This window comes from Apis mellifera, linkage group LG6 (assembly GCF_003254395.2).
Source record: "Apis mellifera strain DH4 linkage group LG6, Amel_HAv3.1, whole genome shotgun sequence".
NCBI lineage: Eukaryota > Metazoa > Arthropoda > Insecta > Hymenoptera > Apidae > Apis > Apis mellifera.
The window spans coordinates 14931463-14954074 of NC_037643.1; the positions used below are offsets into that span (position 1 = coordinate 14931463).

A 22612-nucleotide genomic window follows, 5' to 3' on the forward strand; every position below is an offset into this window, starting at 1 on the left:
AAGATGATCTCGAAGCCGAGACGATCGATCGTGTGTCGATCGATGAATCGCAGATAGTGAAAGAACAAAGGAGAGAGAGAGAGAGAGAGAGAGAGAGAGACTGAGAGACAGAAACAGAGACAGAGAGATGAGGGATGTAAGCAAACAGCGGGGGAAAGCAGAGCCGTCCCCGTGTTGGTTGGCATAATAATGGAGGCGCATAATCGCGTGTTTAGCGTCCCGTCACGAGACCCAGATTCCCGCAGGAGCGATGCATTGCGGCCCCCCCCTTCCCTATATATATGATAAATTGACAGTGGACGCGTATACTTGCCTCAATGGGAATGATGGCCCGTGTAAAATTACCGACCGCATCGCCAATTAACCCGCCCAGATCCGCCTCCTCCACTCTTCCGAACGATAGATATATCGATTCGCCCGTTCCCACAAATTTGTTTCCTCCTACGAGGAGAGAGAAGCTCGATCGTACGACGCGTTTACGTTCTCCTCTCGAAGAACGAACGCCCTCGAGGATAATCTTTCCTGTATTTTAATCTGGCAATTCAATTTTCTTCGATTCGATTCGATTCGATCGAATGGAACGTTGGATATAACGAAAACTTTGCAAAATTGTAATATAAAGATTAACCGATTCTTATATTTATGAATTCTGATCAATCTTATATCATAATATATATTCTTAATTTTAACCAACAATTTTTTTATCTTTTCTACAATCTCCTTTCTTCATTTTTCGATCCATATTTTTCCCATATCTATCCGATAATTTATAGAATAGGATCGATAGATCGATTCGAACAGCTTTTTCGAGATCCGTACCGAGTCGCCGAGTCTTCGATCGGAGCCATTTTTCACTTTTTTTCCGATCGAATACCTTTCACCTTTCGAAAATTCCGGTTGAGATCATCGAGACAGTGTATCGACAGTTATTACAGCGAATATAACACGCCGAGGGCGAACCTCGTAAGACTCGTGACGCGGTGAGAACGGTCCGAGCCGTTTTCGATAGTCCGATAGTAATTTACGAGTAGGTTACGTTTTCCAGATTCCCGAATTTAAACGGAGACGCGGCAACGCTGGGCGGGCCGCGGCCCGGCCTCGCGACGGACCGTGACGGGGCAAAGGCTCTTATTGCCTCTTCGAAACTCCGGGTCCTTGGAACCAGCGACGGGCAAAATTTAATAGTCCAAGTTGCGAATAAAGTTAACTCGGACGAGTTGCCTCGATAGCGCGTTCCCTCGAAACGTAACAGCAATCCGAAATAATTGTGGCGGAGGGGAGGGGGGAAGAAAAGTTGGGTGGAGATTACGCGAGAAGCGGATCGACCGCAATAGCTGAGCAACTACGTAAACGTTGCTCGAGCATATTTTTAATAAAGCGATTACTCGAAAACAACTTCGCTCGAAATATATTTTAACTACTTTTACTTTCTCAAGGTTGATTCCGACCGCCCCACTCCTCCTCGAACGCGACTTATCGCTCCCTCCTACCCCCCCTCCCCTAGCTCTCGTTTTCACGGAGAAATAACGCTCGACGCGCCCCCCCCCCCCCACCGATCGTCTCCATTAAATAGAATTCACCAACGACGCGATTCGCATTCGGGAAGCTCGTAATATTATACCAGCACACGTGCGCCAATAGAAAGTGGATGATCCTTCGAGTAATATCGTATCGATTCGATTCGTCGAATTTGCGCAATGTACTCGAAGCGGTTTTAGTTTAGACTTGAACCGTGTTCGATATCGGTTCTCGATCAGCCGAAATTACGAAGACGATTCGTTCGATTTTCGGGGGGAGGGGCGAGTCGAAAAGGGATGAGTCGGCGGGGATAAATGGCCACGACCGGTTTGTTAAACGTTCGAGGGGAGGGGGAGGGAAATCAGATTGCGCGGGGGGGTCGCGACAATTTTATAGAATCGAACGTGTAACGGGTCCGCCATTGTCGAGGCCGTATCGACAAATACAGGAGTTATGCGCGCGGACGAGCCCAAGTGCGGATGACGTACGCCCATTGTACTTTATTATCCGCCATTGTGTTGCAAATCCAAACAAACGGACGGCCAAAGTGATTTGTTTATGAATGGAGACCTCTCCCAACGTCATACGTATTTATCTGGAACGACGTCGCCGTTCCACGTTATTTAACGTCCTCTTACGATTCTTCTTCTCGACGCCTTATCTTTGAACGGAATCCGGCGAACGATCCGAAAGAGAGTCACGCGTGCTTGAATATCCTCGAACGAGCGCTGCGAATCGAACGGAACGTCGAAGGAATCTTGCAAATCGTGGAAAAATTAATAACGTAGATTCCGTGTAAGTATTCCGTGTATATATGTATGTACATAAGAATTTATTTAATATTCGCAAGAAATTATAATAATATAAAATTTAATAAAGAAAGGATTGTTTTATTATATTAGAAAACATAATTTGTTTATATACATATGAGTTTATTCACTATTGTGCAAGGAATTATAATAAGATAAAATTAAATAAAGGAGGATTGTTTTATTACATTAGATTTATACGAGTAAATATTGAAGAAATTGTCGTTCTATATGCTTATTAAGTAATGAAATAAATATATATACATAATTATACATAATTACATAAGTACATAATTTATCTACTTCTCATTGCGCAAGAAATTAAAAAATTAAATAAAGAATTATTTTATTACATTATATCACTTAATTATCATAATTACATACGATTTACTTTGTTAAATAATTACAAAAACACGTTGCGTCCGAATATCACTTCGAATCTTTCGAGCCACGAAATCATTAATAAACTCCGCGTATTATATATCGTATCGATTATATTTTATATATAAATATAATAAAGAATTTTTATTCTTTTATTTATTATCGTTAAAACGAACAAGAAATAACACTCCTGCTTTTTTTCTATTTCGAGACGAATAATCTTCCCCCCCCCTCCCTCCAGAGACATCTTTCGATTCATTTAAATGTGCGGAATCGGACGGAGTCGCGAGAGGAGCCACGGTTGCGGACCGAGTACGAGAAACAGCGACATCGAATTATCGCGGACGCTTTGCCAAGGTAAACGGAATGGCTGGTTCGTTTCTCGAGAATGGGCGCGAATTTCGAACCGGGGAATATTACGTTAGCGCCGGCCGATTGCATCGATGCGCGAAGAAGCTTGAAAAAGGGGGGCGTAAATACTCTCACTCTTTCTCCATCTCTCTCTCTCTCTCTCTCTCACTGCGAAATCGGAAATCGAATTTAAAGGTAAATGTACGAGCGGATAAATCGACCGACTTGCAGACAAATAAAATCCATGGAAAAATTCTAGATTCCCCAAAGTTTCTACCTTTCGCGAACGTATTGTCCGATTTATGGCCGATCCGCGATCCACTTTTACGAAGCCGGGAAAATATTCCCGGGGATAATCGTTCTTTATAGCGGATATCGATGAAGGAATTTGAATTAAATTTAGAATAGAATGTAGTGGAAGGTAGAGTGAAACGGGATTGCGTCGCGGAAACTGTTTGAACGAACATCGTGCGGAGAAAATTTTTTTGGAAGCTTTTTTTTTTTTTTTTTAAAAGTTGCATTTGGAAAACGAGGATTAATTTTAATCCTCCTAGAAGTTGATTTTTTTTGATAAAATCAATTCCGAATGATCGAAAGTAAATTTCTTTCGTTAATATATATATATATTACACGAAACACAGACACAAAAAAAATGCGTAAAACGATTCCAGAAAATATATTATTATTCTCGAAACGAGTGGAGCACGATTTTGATTTCTGCGATTCACATTTAATCCCAAAAGAATCGAAAGCAAGTTTCTTTCAAAATAATCGCGTACCTTTGACTTTTTATGTTTCATTAAAAATCCCATTTAAATCTGAAAAGAAAAAAAAGAAAATTAAAAGGAATCTTTCTTTCATTGTTCAAAAAAATAATCGCGTACCTTCGATTTTCTTTTTTCTTTTTTTTTTTCCCCTTCTACTCTACATGCACGAAACACGAATACCAAAAAAAAAAAACAAGCAAAAAACAGCGGAGGATAGGTGTTATCGATTTCAGAAACCGTTCTATCCCCGAACCGAAGTGGGAAAGATTTTGACCCCCTCCCCCTATGTTGTCACAATATACGGTTGTGTAAACTGGGCGTTGAAACTGGGGATCGTAATTCACAAAGATTTCAACATTGTCCACGAGAAACGTCGCGCGAGAGAATATCTTAACCCGAAAACTGAAACTTCGAGCGTAACGCGTATACGAGTGAAATGGCGCGGCGGACTCTCGTCCACTCTGACTCTCTCTCTTTCTCTCTCTCCCTCTCTCTTTGAGAACTTCATCCATCGATCCTGTTTCACCTTGGTAAATTTCCACCGGCCACGCTCTCGTTCCAAATACATCTGTGCGCGGTGCGACGATGACAGTCACACCGCGGGAAGGGGAGGGGAGGGGAGAGGAGGGAAAGAGGAGAATTCCACGATCGAATAAGCGCGCGGTGCGCGGTATCCGCAACACAACTGCCGGCCCAGCGCGCGTACACGCAACACTGTTTACTCTGTTCTCCTTCGTGACGCGTACTTCTCCTCGAGAACTCGAGCGCCCCGGTGTTGAATATTGTCATTAGGGCGGCGGTTCTCAATCTCTCGTATACGAACGCGGGCCGAGATCGTGCAATAACGGAAAAATTTCGTCCAACTTAACTTTTTCGTGCGAATCGAAAGAATGGACGAATTTTCGACGTATTTTTTTAAATTATTTGTGTTAATTATGATGAAAGGTTTATCATCATCTCAACTCAAATAAATGATTCTTTTTCTTCTTTTTCTTTTTCTTGAGAAAGAATTATCGAGAATCTATGAAAAAAAAAAAACACTTGTACCAATGAACGAAAAAAAAAATTTATTTCTTTAAATTAATATAAAAAATTAATTACAATAGAATTAATTTTTATTATATTATTATATTTATTTATATATTTTATATTTTATATTTATTTATTTTATTATATTATTTTTATAATATACAATAGAATTAATTACTATTATCTTTATTTATCAAACAACAAATAATAACTTTTTTTTTTTTTTTTGAAAAAGGATTATTGAGAATCGAATTACTATATCATCGTTCGAGAGAATCTAGGAAAATAATTAAACTTGCACCCGCTGTGTTGTTCGGGAATCTAAAAAGAAAGAGAGAGAAAAAAAAACAGGAAAGAAAACACCAATAGACTCGAAAATCGAGGGAGGAGAGAGAGGATTACGAATAAAAAACCGAGCTCGAACAGAAGGATTTTTATTTTATAAAAATATAAAAAAAAAAAGAAAAAAGAAGTGGAGTCGATATCCCGTGCGCAAAGATAGGCAAAGATGAAAAAACGAAATTCGTTCCCTCTGGAAAAAAAAAAACACCAACTCTCCCCCTGCCGATCAGAAGAAGACAAAGACCGAGTTGAAACGTGCGAGAGAAAAAAAAAAAAAAAAACGCGACACCACCAGTTTTTTTTTCCGATCGAAAATAATAGTTCGAGGGAGGGGGGGAGATAAGGAAGACGAATAAACGCAGGGGGAGGGGGCGGGGCGCGGGGCGCAGATATGGTAATTATGGCCGCGTACGCGAAGTATGCGTAACGGTGGTCGCCTATCCGGTCCGACATCAGAGTTTACTCGGTGTCCATAGCGGCTTCGTGTTACCTGCCTTCCGAGTTAATTAACTTAATTAATGGATCGGCCACGCCGTTGAAGTTTACCTGAAGCGTAGCCCGTGAGATGGTAACAAACATCAAAGATAAATCGTCCAAGTTTGCGAGGGAGGGGAGGAGGCCTATCGAGAAACAGTTCCTTGCGGATAAACAGGGGACCGGGTGTCGCTCGAGAAAGTTTCAATTATTCATTCCCGAAACCGAGTTATTCGAAAAGGAAAGGAACGATGGACTCTTTCTTTCGAACACACCGGGGGAAAGAATGATTAATATTGGCCGTAATCCGAAATATTTTAATCAACCTCCCTCCTTAAATAACTCTAAATGGAAAATTAATTCTTGTTATATTCGTATATGTATATATATACTTGTGTATTCGTGTTGTTTCGATTCCGTTTTTGTTCTCCCTTTTCGAATGAAAGGTTCGAATAACAATGTGCATTAACTGGACGAAATTTATTTTCAGCATCGTGTGATGTGTAACAAAATGTTGAAATTTTAAATCCTCGTTTTTAAACGTTTTAAACGGATTGAACAAAGTATGGGTAATAACGCGAATCAGAATCGAACGTTTATTCGATGGAAGCTATATGCGAAAAATGTAGCATATCAATGATTAAATATAATGAAATTAGAAGGAAGCATTAGTCTCGATGAAGACATCCGTCGATTAATCTAGTGAGATTCCGCAAGAGCATCAAGAGAGATTTTTATTAAATTCTAGTAACTCTGTAAAATTTTCTTTAAGTCGCTAATAACCTGTGATGACGTTAAGCTTATTAAAAGCGTATATATAAAGAGAGAACTAATCGGATAACTGATCGATAACATTTCAATAATTGAGAAATATTTTATAAATTTATTGGAGCATTTAAAAATTTCAATTTTATAATATAACATCTATTTTAATTTAAATCGTTTTAAATTATCGAAAATTTTTTTATTTTTCTTTTTTTCTTTTTGTGAATTAAACTTAAAGTTAAATAATTACTTTATATTAAAGATATAAATTTTTACGAATGTATGAAAAGTAAAAACTTTCTTTTTTTCACCATATTTCGCGAAACTTTGCAAAACTGTATTAAAATTAATTTTAACCTTTACCTCGTAACCTAACCTAGATTCTTTGATCTAATCATTGATTAATTTCGATTTATCCTGTATTACAATTTATCCATTTTTATCATTTATTCGTTATATTTTGAAGAAATAAGCGCGAATTCAGATATAGTAGAAAAAGAACACGACCCATATCCATACACAGTTTATCTCTTCATTAAATATATCCTTTCTTCAATCGAGTTCAATTTCACAACAATTATTCCCCAATATATTTGTATCCGCGCGAAATTTCCTCCCGTCGATTATACTCCCTTGCGTGTATCCCGTATCCGCATTGGGGGAAGGATAGCGGTAACAAAAAAAAAAAAAAAAAAAAAAACGCAGTCCTATCCGCGACGTTATTTCTGAAAGCTCCGTCCCGTACTCGGAAAGTGATTACTCGGAAAGCGGAGTATTGCGCGGCATAGCGGCGGCGGCGGCGGCGGATGTGCACGCGTATAAATTTCGCGGCAACAACGCGGTCGCCATTTCGAAACTTTCTATGCTTATGCGGCGAGGAAAAGCTTTGGTTGGCTTTGCTAAATGGGGTAAAACCGAGGCCGGATCTAACACGCAACGTGAACCATCTGCGCGGCGGATACGGCAACGCTGCAATCCAACGGTAATTCGCTGCGAATATATTTCTTCGATTCTCCTCCATTCGATCGACTGAATTCTTTTTTTTAAACAAAGAAATTTATCTCTTCGTAACAATGATCACGATACGAGTAACTGATACCAGTATTTTTCTCTATATATATTTACAATTATAAATAATAAGAAAGTAGAAAAAGTAGGGCGAACAGAGAGAAAGAGAATGAAGCGAGAAGAGGAAATTGCGTTTTCCTCCAAACCTGGAATATACCGGTGGATCTTGGAGGTGGATTTTGTCCTAAAGCGCGCTATAAATCGAAAGTTTTCTGCTTTCCCGCAATCGTACGGCAAATCGGATTATGAAATTGAATAGTCTCGAAGCCGGGAAGACTCCTCTCCTCGTGTTCCTTGGAAGAAAGGGACGGGGCGGGGAGGGGAGGGGAGGGGAGGGGAGGGGAGGGGAGGGAGAAGGAGACTCGCTGCCTCGCCCCTCCCCTCCCTTCCCCACCTCCTCGCCGCTCAACTCTCCACGGCTTATTTGTTCCCAGATCTTTCTATTTTGCCCGCGTCAAGCGAATAACGCAACAAATACGAAATGAAATTAAGCCGGCGCGGGGCCATCTTTCGCTGTAATTTTATTCGTGAAATAGGCTCGAATTGCCGCCGTTTTCACGTCGTGCTAATCTTCGAACCTCTTCGGTTCGAGAATATTTGCCTTTGCGGTCGGGTGGAGTTGTTTAAAAAAAAAAAATTGATAATCTCATCTCGTGTAAATTCAAAAATGTAAATTCAACGAAGTATAATTCTTTCACGAAATTTCACGAAGAAATTTGGATTAAAATTTGAAAGAATAAAAATTCGCGAATACATTCGAAAATCTGTCTCGCGAAAGAAATTCATCGCGTAATAAAAATACAATTCGAATATTTGTTCGATTCAAAAATTTCGATATTGAATAAAATTATTTGAAGGAAACTTGGATAAAAATTAATTCGAATTATAAAATTATCTAGACAAATATTCGAAAATCTATCTTACGAAGAGAAATTCGCCTGACTCGAAAACGAAAATACGATCAATTAGAACGAAACGAAATTTTCAAAAATTTTTCAGCGTTTTCCTGTTTCAATTTTTTTGTAACAGATTGAGTCTCGAAAAAAAAATTACCAATGTTTGTCCAAATTAAATTTTACCAGAAATGTTACTCCACTTGAAAAATCCCTTAGAAAATTATTATCCACACGCATAAGGATATATATACATATATTCTTTGAGCGAAATTAACGTTTGTCGTAAGTTGGCAAATATATACCGTTTGCAAACTCAATTACTCTTGCGTTCTCTTCAAATGGGGAAAATTCAGGGGAATTTTTTGAAAGGAGTGTTAAAATTAAATTTTCGGGATGAAGAATTACCGTTACTTTGACAACCACTGCGAGAAATAATTTTGAATCGAGAATTGAATCGTAGAACAAATCGATCGAGAAAATTCTCGAATGAATCGATAATCGAAAGAATATTATATTAATTGATCGTCATTATTGTCAAATTATCCAAAAAAAAAAAAAAAATCGAATTTTTATCATTACCGATATTTATCGTTATTTACATTATCGATCGGGAAGCGAATGAAAACGATTCAATTTTCACACAGCGCACGATTTATTATTTATATCGTTCGCCATGAAATGCGACACGGGAAACGAATATAAATGCCGTGAGAAAAAAATGAAAAAAATGAAAAAAAAAAAAAAATTCATCACAGCGTTAGTTTTCACCCTAGTAATAGTGTATCACGGGTTTACGTACAACCTTAGAATTTTTAAATAAATATTTTCAACGTATGGTGAAATTTTTTGAAAACATTTCCCGCGAATAAATACCCGTTGTAATAACAAAAAATTCCCCGGAAATGGAGAACATTTCCACGATTTAACGAAATCTACCCTTCGCAGCGCTGTTATAAATTTAAATTTTTTCGCATGGTTGTTAATAAGGGAGAGAGGTGTCTGATATGATTTTCACAATTTTACACAGGGAAGAAACATCAGATATAAAAGAAAGAAACAAAGAAAAAAAAATAAATCCATTCGTCATAAAAAAAAAAAAAAAAAAAAATTCGAAATTTCCATCGAACAACATTCTTAAATACGATCCAACGCTTTTTATCTACGCTGCTACTTCTCCCCCCTCCTACTCCGCCGCGCGCCGCCTCCACCCCCCCTCCCGCCGCGGAGAAGATCACTCAGGAATTCATACGCGTGGGCGAAACGCAACTTTTCCAATCGGGGCGAGGTTGAAATCCGCGCGAGGTGGTGGGGAGTCGAGCAATCGCGGGCGTCATAAGCATCGAGAAGAGAGGGGGGGAGGAGTCCGTGTAATTAGGGCCTAGGTTCCAGCCGAACAGATCTCGAGAAATCTATTACGGTGTCCGTTAAGCAAAGTGATGAATGTTCGGATGAGCGGAAGGGTCGAAACCGAAACGGGTCGATATCAGCCTTGTTTCCGTATCGATTTCCATTTCCAAATCGGATATGCAGTTCCACCACGCTTATCGGATACCTCCTCGGTGTCTCAGGTCGGGGGTCAGCTTGTATACGCCGCCGATGTATATACATTTGCATAGATAGGATCTGATTAAAATAAGGAGAGCTCGGATATCCCTTCGACTCCCTTAAATTTTATCGCGCGTTCATTCTTCAACTTTATTTCGCCATCGAAACTCTATATGCGAGTCTTCTATCTACATTGGAACCGAATATAAAAACCGCGTTTTGCGGGGGGGAGGGTAATTTAGAGTGAAAATATCCGAATCGGCGAATCGATCAACTTTTTTTGCGCGAGAATGGCATTATTTTTACGTGGAACGTTTAAAAAGAAACCGTGGAAATAGATCTCGAGCAAGTCTTTGTTTGGGGGGAGGGGGAAAAAAAAAAATGTGTTCACGTTTCATCGGGAATACTGTCCGTGACATCGTGTGCAAACTTGTTGAATGGAAAACTCAAAAGAAATTACTTTTCAAAACTGCAAAAATATTTTATTCCTCGTTTTTTTCCTTTTTTTCTACGTTTTAACTTCCAAGATATTGGTCAAATTCGCGAAATTACGCTCCAAACGCGTGGAATTCGTCTCAATTTAATTTAAGCTGTAAAATCGTTACCTTATATATATATGTATATATGTATATATATAAATTTTTGGCTCGTTGCGCCACGCTGTGAAAATATGGAGCCCGCGGAAGCGATATTTCTTGGCTGGGAAACTCATAAACAAAGCATAAAACCAGTTCAATAATTAGCAGGGTTTCCGCCACAGGCGCAAAACGTGTTCCAACGTGTTTATGTTCCGCGAGAGAAACTTTCTCTGGACGTAAAATGTTATAAAGGGCCTGTATAGATCCGGCAAATAATGAAGTTGCACCGTGTGTTTTCGATCGTACGCGCGGTCAAAATGATAAAAAGTGTGCAACCCGCGCGCCGGTTACATTCGATAGTTTATAATGGGTTTTTACGCGGGGATGAAATCGTTCAAAACAGGAAAATGATCGCACTGCGAGCGAGAAAACATTTCCGGACGGCCACGCGTGTAGAAAAAAAAAAAAACGGACGATTTATTAACGAGCAAAGTTCTCGTCCGACATTCCGTTAAATACGTAGATACGTGGTTATGTTAGCTTTAAAATTTCGGGTGAAATGTGACCACGAGTTTTATCGGACACCGATATTTGTTTCGTCTCGGCTACTCGACACTCTCCTTCGTGCCAAATTTGTTGCGAAACGCGTCGTTTTATCGCGCGTTAAATAATATTTCGATGGAAGATGAAAACGTGCGAATGTAACACGCGAGAAAATCTCGAGTCGAGCTGCAAATGCAAATTTCTGATCGTTGGGAGGAATAACGAGATTAAGAATCGATTTTCTTGAATAAATCAAAATCTCAAATAATGGATGGCTTCGAGAATACAAAGGCACTTGGTCGTTTGGACGAAACCGCTGATTCTCCTTCCATTGGTTCCAGCGGATCCTTATGCGGCCATTACTACGTGCCTGGCATTCCATATTACCCGCGATCGCTTAATTGATCGTAAACTCGGAACTCCTGCTATAATGAATGAGAATACGGGATAAACTGATCGAGAAATTTCGATTCTCCAAGAACTTGTCCATCTCTTGAATATTTCATCCAAATAATCAAGATTCATCGAGATTTCGTTCTTCGAAGATCGATCGATAACACCGAGAGTCTCGTTCGAGATCGTAATTGTTTGATTATGATAGGAACTTTACTTATAACACGTGACATGTTCCGGCAAAGTTATATCGGCCGATCGATACATCGATAAATTGCACGAGAATGTTATTTTTCGTTTTTGCGTTCAAGTTAAAAGTCCGATTCGAGAATAAACAAGAGTTACGAGAATCGATTGGAATAAAGCACAGAGCATCTGGAAGCAGGCCAATTTTTCGAATAATTCGAGCAATTTCGACTCCGCACAGGGAGTAACGGAGCCGAATGAGCGTGCGACCGGTTGCAAGTGACGAGCCAACGTAAATATTTATTTTTGTTCCTATCGGATTTCGATCTTTCATTCGCATTACGCAAAACTTTTTACGCGTTTACCGATAAACCTCTCGCATTTTTCACGGTAGTCATTTAAATACGAAGATTTGTAATTTCTATTCCGATTGAAGATCGTTCGACAATCATGGTTTATAAACGATTCGATTGACCAGCGAAAAGAATTGATTATCGAATCTTCAGATCTCGACTCGGGTATATGCATGCAAAATGGAAGACAATATGGCTGAAGAAATAGTAATCTAACCTAAATGTTAAAGTAAGAAAAGACTTACAGTTCTGCGATCCTTTCTCGCTTTCCAGCAATGTTTCCTCCCATTCTTTATAATTCTGAATTGTTTCACAAACAAGTATTAATTTACGAACAAACGAATTTCGATTAAAATTGAAAGATTTTTCTAGAAACAGACGTAAACGAAAGGACACGACACGACGCCACGCACGATGATTTCTTGAGCACGTATTTGAATCTCTGCGCACAAGTTGATGCGCAATATCGCGAACTAATAGAGTTTGACTCTTCGTTCTATGTTTTCTTCTCGATTTCAATTATCAAGTTCAATATTCAATTAACGATATTCAGTACTGTCAAAAATAAAAACATATCTCACACATCACATAAATATATATGAAAACATTTCTTAAATATTAATTTAACCTATTAACGTAACCAATCAAAATACAGTTTTGCGAGCTTCCAATATTTTTTGCTGTTCTTCACAAATGTTTATACCGAAAGTATCTCTACATTTAATTTCACGATCGTATTTCACAAAACAAATGAATTTCGATTAAAGTTAATGCTTTAAAAATTGAGACGTCAACGTGATGGATTCGATTTCTTTGAGGACGTATTTAGATCACTGCGCATCAACTTACGCGCAGCGTTGCAATGTAAGTAATATGGCGAACTAATGGTGTTTGATTTTTCGTTCTGTTCGTTCTTCCATTTTTCTTTTTCCACTTTTCGTGTCAAGAACGTGTCGTCAAGAATAAAAACATCGGGAACAATTCGCACGGTACATAAATATGTAAGTAAACGCTTCTTAAATAAAAATTTATTTCGTTTCAATCGAACACTTCCATGTTTCTTGTATCGCGAACGATTTAGAAGAAACATATTTCGAAGTAATATCGATCGCTGAAAATTATTAACATTTCGAAATTCAAATCATGGTGTCATATGTATAAATAAAAATAGATTTACGTATCATAAATTAATCTTCAATGATCGTGTGTAACGTATGAAATTTCATTTCACATTGTTAACCTACAAACGCGAATCAAGAGAGTAACAGTTGCAATTGAACGTTTGATGAGCATTGAAGTGAACACGTAGCGAAACGAATATTAGTTGTTCCTCGGGGAATCTGTAAACAGCTAACGATCAATGCTAACATTTCCCATTGGATATATCCGTTGCATTAAAAGTCATTCGAATCTATATTTTTACCGCTACTTGTCATATTAACCTTTTAATTATTAAGATAATTTCGATAATCACGGAAAATATCGCAGGGAATAATTTATTCGTATACGGATACGCGATAAACATTAACCAGTGTAACAAAATAATGACATATAACTTCGTACATCGGTATATTAACGTTATATCGAAGAATAATTTTTAATTCAATGTAAAATTTTCTACTACGAGATACCATCGACCCCGTAAAACAATCGATTTAATCGTTCCCAAAGAGTTCGGTCGACGAGGAACATTAAGTACATTTACAAAGAAAGTGGACAATCTCGAACGATTTCACGATAATGCGTTCCTCTATAATTTTCTCTCCGGAAGAGAATAGTTCGAACGTAATAGCGATAATAAATAGCGAAAATGCATAAAGGAAAGTCTTCTCGTATAAAATTTATCTCTCCGTTTATCTTTCCGTGTGCAAATTAATTATTTATCCGTCGACAAATGTAAAGAGGTAACGTAACACGACGATTATTAGAACGGGGGGGGGGGAAAGGATAAAACAGAAACTTGTTCGTTTCGCGGGCGTGTATATTTTACGGGCGTGGATGGGTCAGAAATAGGTTTTAGACGTTCCTGCGGGATCGTGTAACAAGACTGGTTCCATAAAACGATCGATGTAATCGGCCCCTGGGGAAGTTAAAGCGGCTAAGGGCGCGGTGCACCCTGCGAGCTGAAAAGAGCGAGCTAAGCCAAAAGATTCGCTGCGATGGAGAATAGGCGCCATAGCTTTTCACGACTGCGCCCGCCGCTCCCCGGACACCGCTTCCCTTGAAATATCGCCGTGACTAGACGTAAATTCGTCCATCATAAATAACAATCGTGAGAATTCCTACGGCGTCATAGACCGTTGCACTTAACCCCCTCCTCTCTCATCCTCCTTTTCCCCTCTCCTAGTTCGAATCGAACTATCGTGAAAAATTTTTCGTACGATATTTCGCGTGAAATATATTTCGTAATGGTATTAATAACGTTCGATAACGTTGAACATGTGGCGTGCGCTTGTCAAATAACAAACGATACATGGCGCACGATAATTGCGTAACTGTGTCCCATTAAACTTTCCTATTATTAAATATAATCGAAATTTTATAAACACAACTCAATTTCGAATACGATACAATTTTTTTTCAACGATATTATTAAAAATCTAAATCTAAATAAAATTTCAATATTTTAATAATAATTCAAAATAATAACGATTACATCATTGATCCCCCCAAATCGAATAAAATAAAGTTTTAAAAATATTAAATTTAAACGAAGTACTATTATTTCTTTTTTTTTTTTAATTTTTATTCCATCAAACGTTGGTTCTGGATACTTTCGCCCAAGTTCGGTGTTGGAGAACCGATATTGACGAACTTTGGGGAATTGGCAGGAATCGATTAGCGGTGTGAGGTGACACATGAATCGTGGAGGCAAGTCACGTCAAGAAAATGAAAGGCTACGCCTGTAATAAATAGAAAGGAGCACGAAATATTAATAAATTTCTTTTCAACAAAATTTTCTGTATCGCGTTTTCCTGGCACATTTCTTGTTTATTATTCACCTGGATTCTATTATAATATAAATTAGAAATGCATTTATCTACTTCTCGAACCATATATTTTTAAATTAATTATAAAAATAGCAATTTTTCTCTCTTCAAAGATATAATTCACGATGACTCTTTGAATACGTATGACGAATAAAAAAAAAATGCCGTATATCTTTTACTCTCTTTTTTTTTTCCCTCAATAAATTCGGAAAAATATCTTAACGTCTCGATACCGATCGAGAAGAATCGTTGGCGGGGGAAAAAAGTTAATATATCCCGTTATATTTCCGCGAAGGAAGTTCCGACCGATTCATCTTGCGACTTACGACTCGTATAATCCCCTATCCTGCATCGCTTCTTGCACCCGTGAAAGGAAATTCATAAATTTCAACTCGTTCCATCCGCCCGTATAAATCTGGTGACCAAGAGATTCCTCTTAAAAATTGATCAAAAATTGATCGAGAAATTTTTTCCCGACAAATTTTCCTGCAATTAATTATTATTATTATTGTTAAGTTAGTTGTACGTATTCGAGCGTTACATATAAATTTTTCGAAACTGCGCATGCGCGTAGATTATCTCGGTCGGTATGTACGAACGAACATAGGTACAATAGAAATAGATTTAGAATAGGCTATCCATCATCTAAAAATTTCAATCTATCAAACTTTCCATCTCCCTCTATCGTCGAATTTTCGTACATATTTCCCCGATTCGAATGTTTATTCGAAAAGAAAAAAAAAAGAAACGTAAACAAAAATGGAAAAGAAAGAGTTATAATAAATTAGATTCGTATGTAATTCATTTCGTCGTTGGAAAAATGTTAAAAAGTTGAACTGAGTTTTGTTATCGTCGTCCAAGAATGGAAGAAATTCTTCAATCAGTGATTTTTCTCGATTTTATGCAACACGATGGATCGATAATTTATACGCAACCTGTATTTTTAACTTTCACCTTCATAAAATATGTTCCATGTTTTCTTCTCTCTCTCTTTTAAAATTGTGCAAAAAAAAAAAATTGAAACAATAATTAGATATTTCGAAAATATTTCCAATTATTATTATTCTAATTGTCAGAATGATGAATCAGAAAAGAAAAAATAATTCAAAGTGATCCAACCTTGAAATCGCAAAATTCCATAAAGTTGAAGGGATTGCAAAGAATTCCTTGGAACGAAAATCGCGCTGCAGACTTGTGACGCCCTACTGAAATAATACCTGCCCGATATTGGAACATTTTGAAACGTAATAAATGCCATTTGTCGATCGATCGATCGTTTCTACCCTTTCATTCTTTCGGAATAAGATGAATGGGAGGTGTTGCGACGACATTTTGGAGGGAGAGGGGAAAAAAAGAGGATATTATTACTTAAGACAAACATTATCCCGAAGAATGACGGGAGGGAGGGGGAAAGAAGATGTTGAAATGCCAAGTCCTCTTTAAGCGCCATCTATACCCCCACCTTTCTCCTTTCCTCTTCCCTGCGTTCCTCGCCTTTTGCCCGAAACGATTCTTATAAAAAAAAAAAAAATCCGACGTTTCATCGAGCTAACCAAATAATTCAATTCCTCCTGGAACGATTTAAATTAACGAATTAACGCAATCTGGATTGAAAATATTTTTGGATATACTTTTCGAGAAGTTGGTTGATGATACAGGATAAAGAAGTTATATGGACAACTTGTTCAGTCGTAATAATAAAGTTTGGAATAGCGTAACCAAGTTTCTATTTCTTTAGTTAGAATTCTATTTTAATTTTGCCTCGCAATTATAACCGTATTTATATATACGAAACGAGCGAATCGAATGAACCATTCGTAAGGGAAAAAAGAACGGACTTGAATATAAACACGGTTTATTGGCGACCTCGACCTCGAGAATGACAGCACTTGTCCGAAAAGATGAGAAAAATCCAAAGATTTTTCGCGAATCCGTAAATGGAGGATTCGAGGGGAGGAATGAAATTCGTGACACGCGTATAAAGGATGGGGCGGATAAGACGGAAAGCAACAAGAGTCGTCTGTCTGGACGACGATGGAACGAAAAGAAGCCGGCTTAAATTACAAAGTCAATGGACGAGCAGCGTGGAGAAAAAGATTTTTCTTTTTATCCCTTTTCACTGGTTTACATTTTAAACGGAATAGCGGAGGCCAACCGAAAACCACGAACCATCCATTGCTGACGTAGTTACAAATAAAAACCTAGCTGTCCACGTTCGTGAACATACACCAGTGGCCCGTAATAGCGCCTCTTATCGCGGTTTTACCGTTTTTTTCCAACGGCCGCCGTGAGATTCCCCCTCCCTCTCGTAGAAGCGAGCTTGACGGAAAGGAAACGGTTACAATCGACCTCTCGAACGTTTTTTCCCTACTCTATTAAAACGGACGTGTCTCGAGAATTCGAAGCTTTTAATTTATTTCTTCGAGAATCGTATGTATGTATATATATATATATATATATATATATATATATAAAATAGTTATAATATATATTATTACGATAGAACAACTGGTTTGGCTGAATAAATATTTACATTTAATAAAACGTGTAATTGCACGTGTCTGTTATAAAACAGTTTGAAGAGTGTGTGCGAAAGAGAACAAATAGGTAAGAAAACAATTTAAACATGAAATAGTGCCTCTGGCAACATTCAAAAATAAAACTACAAATAAAATTGTGTAATTTCAATGAACTTTGAAATATCTGTTTAACAATTATAAATAACTTTTTGAGAATAACACTTTTGTTTAGAATTCTTGAATTCTACCTTCAACGTGACGCTTTATTAATAGATGGAGAAGAAATTAATAAGCGGAAAAATAAAATTGGAATTGACTTGAAATAAATTAGGGAAAACAGGATTACATTTTTTTTTTTTTTAAGCAAATAATCTTTCGAGTGACGATATATACATTCTTGAGTCATCTTTATAGAGAAATTACACAAATTACAAGTTGGAGAATAAAAATTGGAATGGAAATAAACTTGAAGTATAATTTTCTTCAATCGAGTGATGGGAATAATGATTAATTCTTCGAGATTAATTGATCGAAATCGATTTTTCTTTTTTTTTAATATTGTTCGCAACTGATTCCACGTTGGGGGAGGGACATATATATATATATTTCTTTTTCATTTTTATACATCGCCTCCCGCAATTACTGATGAGTTGGCGAGAATCCAATTGGTCGAATGCTTTCTGGAACATCTTTTGCCCGTTTGTATCAACTTGCAACTTGATGAATACAGATTTTAGAATCATTTCAAGCTTTAAATTCGTATGTAAACAAATTTATATAAAAAAAAAAAATAATTCTTCAAGAATCGAAAGATCTTTGAAAATTCCATTTCTATAAAAAAAAAATTATAAAAAATCGAAACCTTTTTTTTTTACAATCTTAAAACAATTACGTGATCCAAAATGGCATAAAAACAATTCTTCGATTTTTCCAATTCCGTAAAAATTCAAGTCACTCTCGCGTAAAAGCGCGTTTTAACATTTTAATTTATTAATCGTCGTTTCGAACGACATTCGAAATTATCGATTTTCTCCTTTTCTTCCTTTTTCACAATTATTCCTCGTTTAATTAAACATTACCGCGGGAAACGCGGCATTTTCAAGTAATTTACAATATGGAATGGCTACGAGGGAAAATTTGAAACGAAAATTCGCTACGAGGGAAATAATAATAATATCGGTGTGGAAAAATGTATTATGTTTCACGATTTTTTTTTTAAATAATACTGCGAAAAATTTCGAGTCCATTAGATGGGGAAAAAAATAAAATTCGATTTCGGTGAATAACCGTCGAAACATATATATATATATATATATATATATATATATATAAATTCGTGTAATCAGCGATATCCGGTTCTAAAGTCTATTAGCGACGCGATATAGATGGGGATTCAATTTTAGCCAGGTAAGGCTGTAATAGATTTCGAACCGAAATTTATTATTGACAAGGATCCACAAGGTCGAAATTAAAACTGCACCGCGAAATCTTCTCGTTTCCCGTATTTAATTGCGAAAGAAAGGATGCAAGGATTAGTAGAATTCTATTCTTGAGAAATCGTGGAAAACAATGCGAATAAATATCACTTTGTTTCACATTCATTTAATAACACGTTTCGTCGTATGATTCAAAAATAATCAAACTCTTTCTCTTTCTCCGTCTCTGTATTTATCTCTATCTCTTTTTCTTTCTCTATCTCTTTCTCTTTCTCTGTGTCTCTTCCTCTATCTCTTTCTCTGTCTCTGTTCTTTTCTTTATCTCTTTCTCTTTCTCTGTCTCTTTATCTTTATCTCTATCTTTGTCTTTCTCTCGGTTTCTGTCTCCGTCTCTTTATCTTTATCTCTATCTCTGTCTCTCGCTCGATCTGTCTTTATCTTTCGCTTGGTCTGTTTCTGTCTTTGTCTTTCGCTCGGTCTGTCTCTATCTTTGTCTTTCGCTCGGTCTGTCTCCAACTTTGTCTTTCGCTCGGTCTGTCTTTGTCTCTTTATCTTTATCTCTATCTCTGTCTCTCGCTCGGTCTGTCTTTGTCTTTCGCTCGGTCTGTCTCCGTCTCTGTCTCTCTTAAGATAGGAAAAGTGTCGCGTATAACCAGAGCGCAATATTCACATTCGGACGTAATACGAAACGCGCTAAATATTATTAATTAATTTCGAAGCATCACTTCGATAAATACACGCTTGCCTAACGGGTCATATAGGATATCGAAATATTTGTAAAATCGCGCGCCCTTTTTCCTTCGAACGAGTACCGATAAATTACACGATTTAACTCGCGTATTTACGCGTAAATCGTTATCGAGTTGTCATATCGATTCGTTGATAATGATAATAAATAATTCGAAAGAAGAAACGCGGTGATTTCCATCTTCTTGCATGCATCTGACGTATCGATGGAGAAAAACTTGTATGATGACATATAAAAAGACTTTATTTCATCTTGATTACACAAGATACATCTTTTTACACATTTGTGATGCGAAGAAAGGAAATCCAACGACGTACACGTATTTTTGTATTTTGATTCACTTTACCTACGTTAATTATAATTAAAAGATATTAAACGCTTGGTAGATTTTCTCCAGCGAATGAAAAAGTAAAACAAACAATTATTGTTGTATTATCGATGATAATAAAAGATATAATATAATTTGCCTAATAAAACTGTAATCACAATCCAACAATTTAAATACTATTAAGAATCCTTAAAAATTAAAAAAATTCGACGATTTTATTATATATCCCAAATCGTATATCTTTCAATGTACCGAGTTATCGTTGGTAAAGAAGAGAGTGGTAGACTCTCGTTAATCGGCGCATCAATATTTCTCACAGGGTTTCTTATCCGATCCCGACGTCGAAATCCGATAACAAAGGAGGAAAGAGCCAATTCGCGAAGCGTGGTCGCTTATAATACGTTCCTCGACCCATTGTCTCGATGAAATAAAGAGAGAGGTTTTTCTATCAGGGCGGCGACAAACGTATCTCGAGAAGCGCGTCTCTCATCAGCCTCAGACCACTCTCCCTCTCTCTCTCTCTCCTACTCCCGTAACATGCGCGTAAGTGACTCGTTTTCGCTCCGACGGGAATGTTTGCAGAAGCCTGTGGGCTTCTTCTCTGCTCCGTCTCCGCGTCGAGAGTGGCCCTCGTCTGGCAGCGCAACGTCTCTTTCCTTCTCCTCCTCCCATCTCCTTTCCCCCACCCCACGTCTCTTTATTTCACGGTCTTATATAGAGATAAGAGCGCCACCGGAATAACGGTTCTTTATTATATACGGTAATAGGCGAAGTTCAAGCCTGCGGAGAACTTAACCGTGCCGCCCATTTTCCGCTGGATAAGATGCTTCCTTTTCCTTCTTCGCAGACGAGTTACGAGCTTCACACTGTCTCCGACTTTCGGCCCCTTGCGCACCTGCTTTCAAAGCTGTTCGCTAGGCAGCGTGTGTTGCGCGCATGCGCGTAAAAGATAACAAGAGTCTCGCGGAGCGAGACAAATAGCGAGAGTTTGAACGATCGTTTTTAAACAATGATAATTCTCTCTCTCTCTTTAACCGTTATCGATGGAAGATCGATTATCGAACGAGTGAGAAATATTTTTTATTATTTCGTATTGCAACGTCAAATTTGAAGTAAATTTCTTTTATAAAACGTGATAATAAAGATCTACGTAACGTTCCTCTCTTATTTTTACTCGTAGAACATTTCATCCGGGCACGCTCCGTACAAATATGAATACCTTTGTCCTGAACTCGGATTTAACTATGCCAAAAATCAATTTTAAAAATTTTTTACTATTTAAAATAGTTAAATATACTATATTATTTTTTTTTAAATTATTATCCTGTGAATTGTATTATATTCAAGTATTAAGAATTCTCTAAAATAATTTTTATTATTATGCTACTCGATTGCAACTTCAAATGAAAATTCCAACGAATGAAACGATACAAAATTACGAACGATTTTTGTTATTTACCCAATTAACTGCAAACTCTTTTCCAATAATCAAACAAAAATGTTTTTTAATTTTAATCGATATGGGCTATTACGTTCGAAAAGGAAAAGGCAAAACAGCCTAGATCGAGTCTCCGGCACAAAGAGTCGGAAATGTGATTCGAGAATTGTGCACGGCAGAAGAAAGAAATAATAATAATAAAAGAATGGGAGAATTGAAAAAGGTACGATCCTTCAGCTATCTCAGATACTGCGTTCCTCATCGAACCACGTAGCAGCCTATTAATCGTTACGCGCAAATTGCGCACCGAGTTCTACGAAATTTAACGTGTAAAGGAACGGATAATCCGCGCAAATCCCATTTCGAAGGTAACTAAGGCTACGCGCTCGTATCTTCGTGCGTGTATGTATAAGCGGTTCCGCAAGCAGTTTCATTAAAGATGAGATGGTGAATTATTCGCGGGCAAACAAATTCGTAAATGTAAAATCGGCGCGATCGGGGCAGGAATTTGGTTGAAATTCATTTTCAACGTTTGTCGGATGATGGAATTCGAATTGCGCGCGTATTATTAAGAGGGTAGATTAAATCTTCCTTCTTTATTTCTTATTGATCGTTATCATTCATTCGTGGAAATTTTCGATCTATTTTCTTGTTTTTTTTTCTCTCTCTCTCACAGTTTCTCAACACGAATATTCATCGCCAACAATGTGTAATCAAATTTTTTTATCGTCTGTGTTTTTCTTTTTTTTAGTAAAACACGTCCCGCTCTCAAAAATTTGTTTCGTACTTTTTGCTATTTATCTCGTCGAGAGAAAATTTTTAAAATTTTAAATATTCGTACTTATATTCCTTCAACGCTTGTATTTGTTCGCACAATCACTCTTGTCGATTGAAAATACAATTTCTTCGAAGTAAATATATGTGTAAGATCCTCGAAAACGTTTAATCTTTGTAAAACACGAATTTGAGATAAACCGAAGACGTAAATGCGCGAACGAAATGGAGAGCTCGAATAAAAACTCGACGCATTCGACGGTACGACACAGGCCTTCCCCCTCCACGGACCTTTCTTAAAGACCTCTACGTCCCTCTGTCGGCCGATTCCAGACTTACTTTTACTTACAATGGAATTCGGTGGGCTCCTCTTGCCGAAAC

The 22612-nt window shown here is 37.5% G+C and overlaps 1 protein-coding gene and 1 non-coding gene across 2 annotated transcripts in view; one reads left to right on the forward strand and one right to left on the reverse strand.

Moving 5' to 3' along the window:
• The window catches only part of LOC409707 (zwei Ig domain protein zig-8), an 85486-nt gene that overhangs the window by 27013 nt on the left and 35861 nt on the right, over nt 1-22612 (forward strand). The window lies entirely within an intron of this gene.
• Nucleotides 16193-16277, reverse strand: Mir985 (microRNA 985). The gene has a single exon (NR_034312.1). It is a non-coding gene; the product is annotated as a microRNA 985 (primary transcript).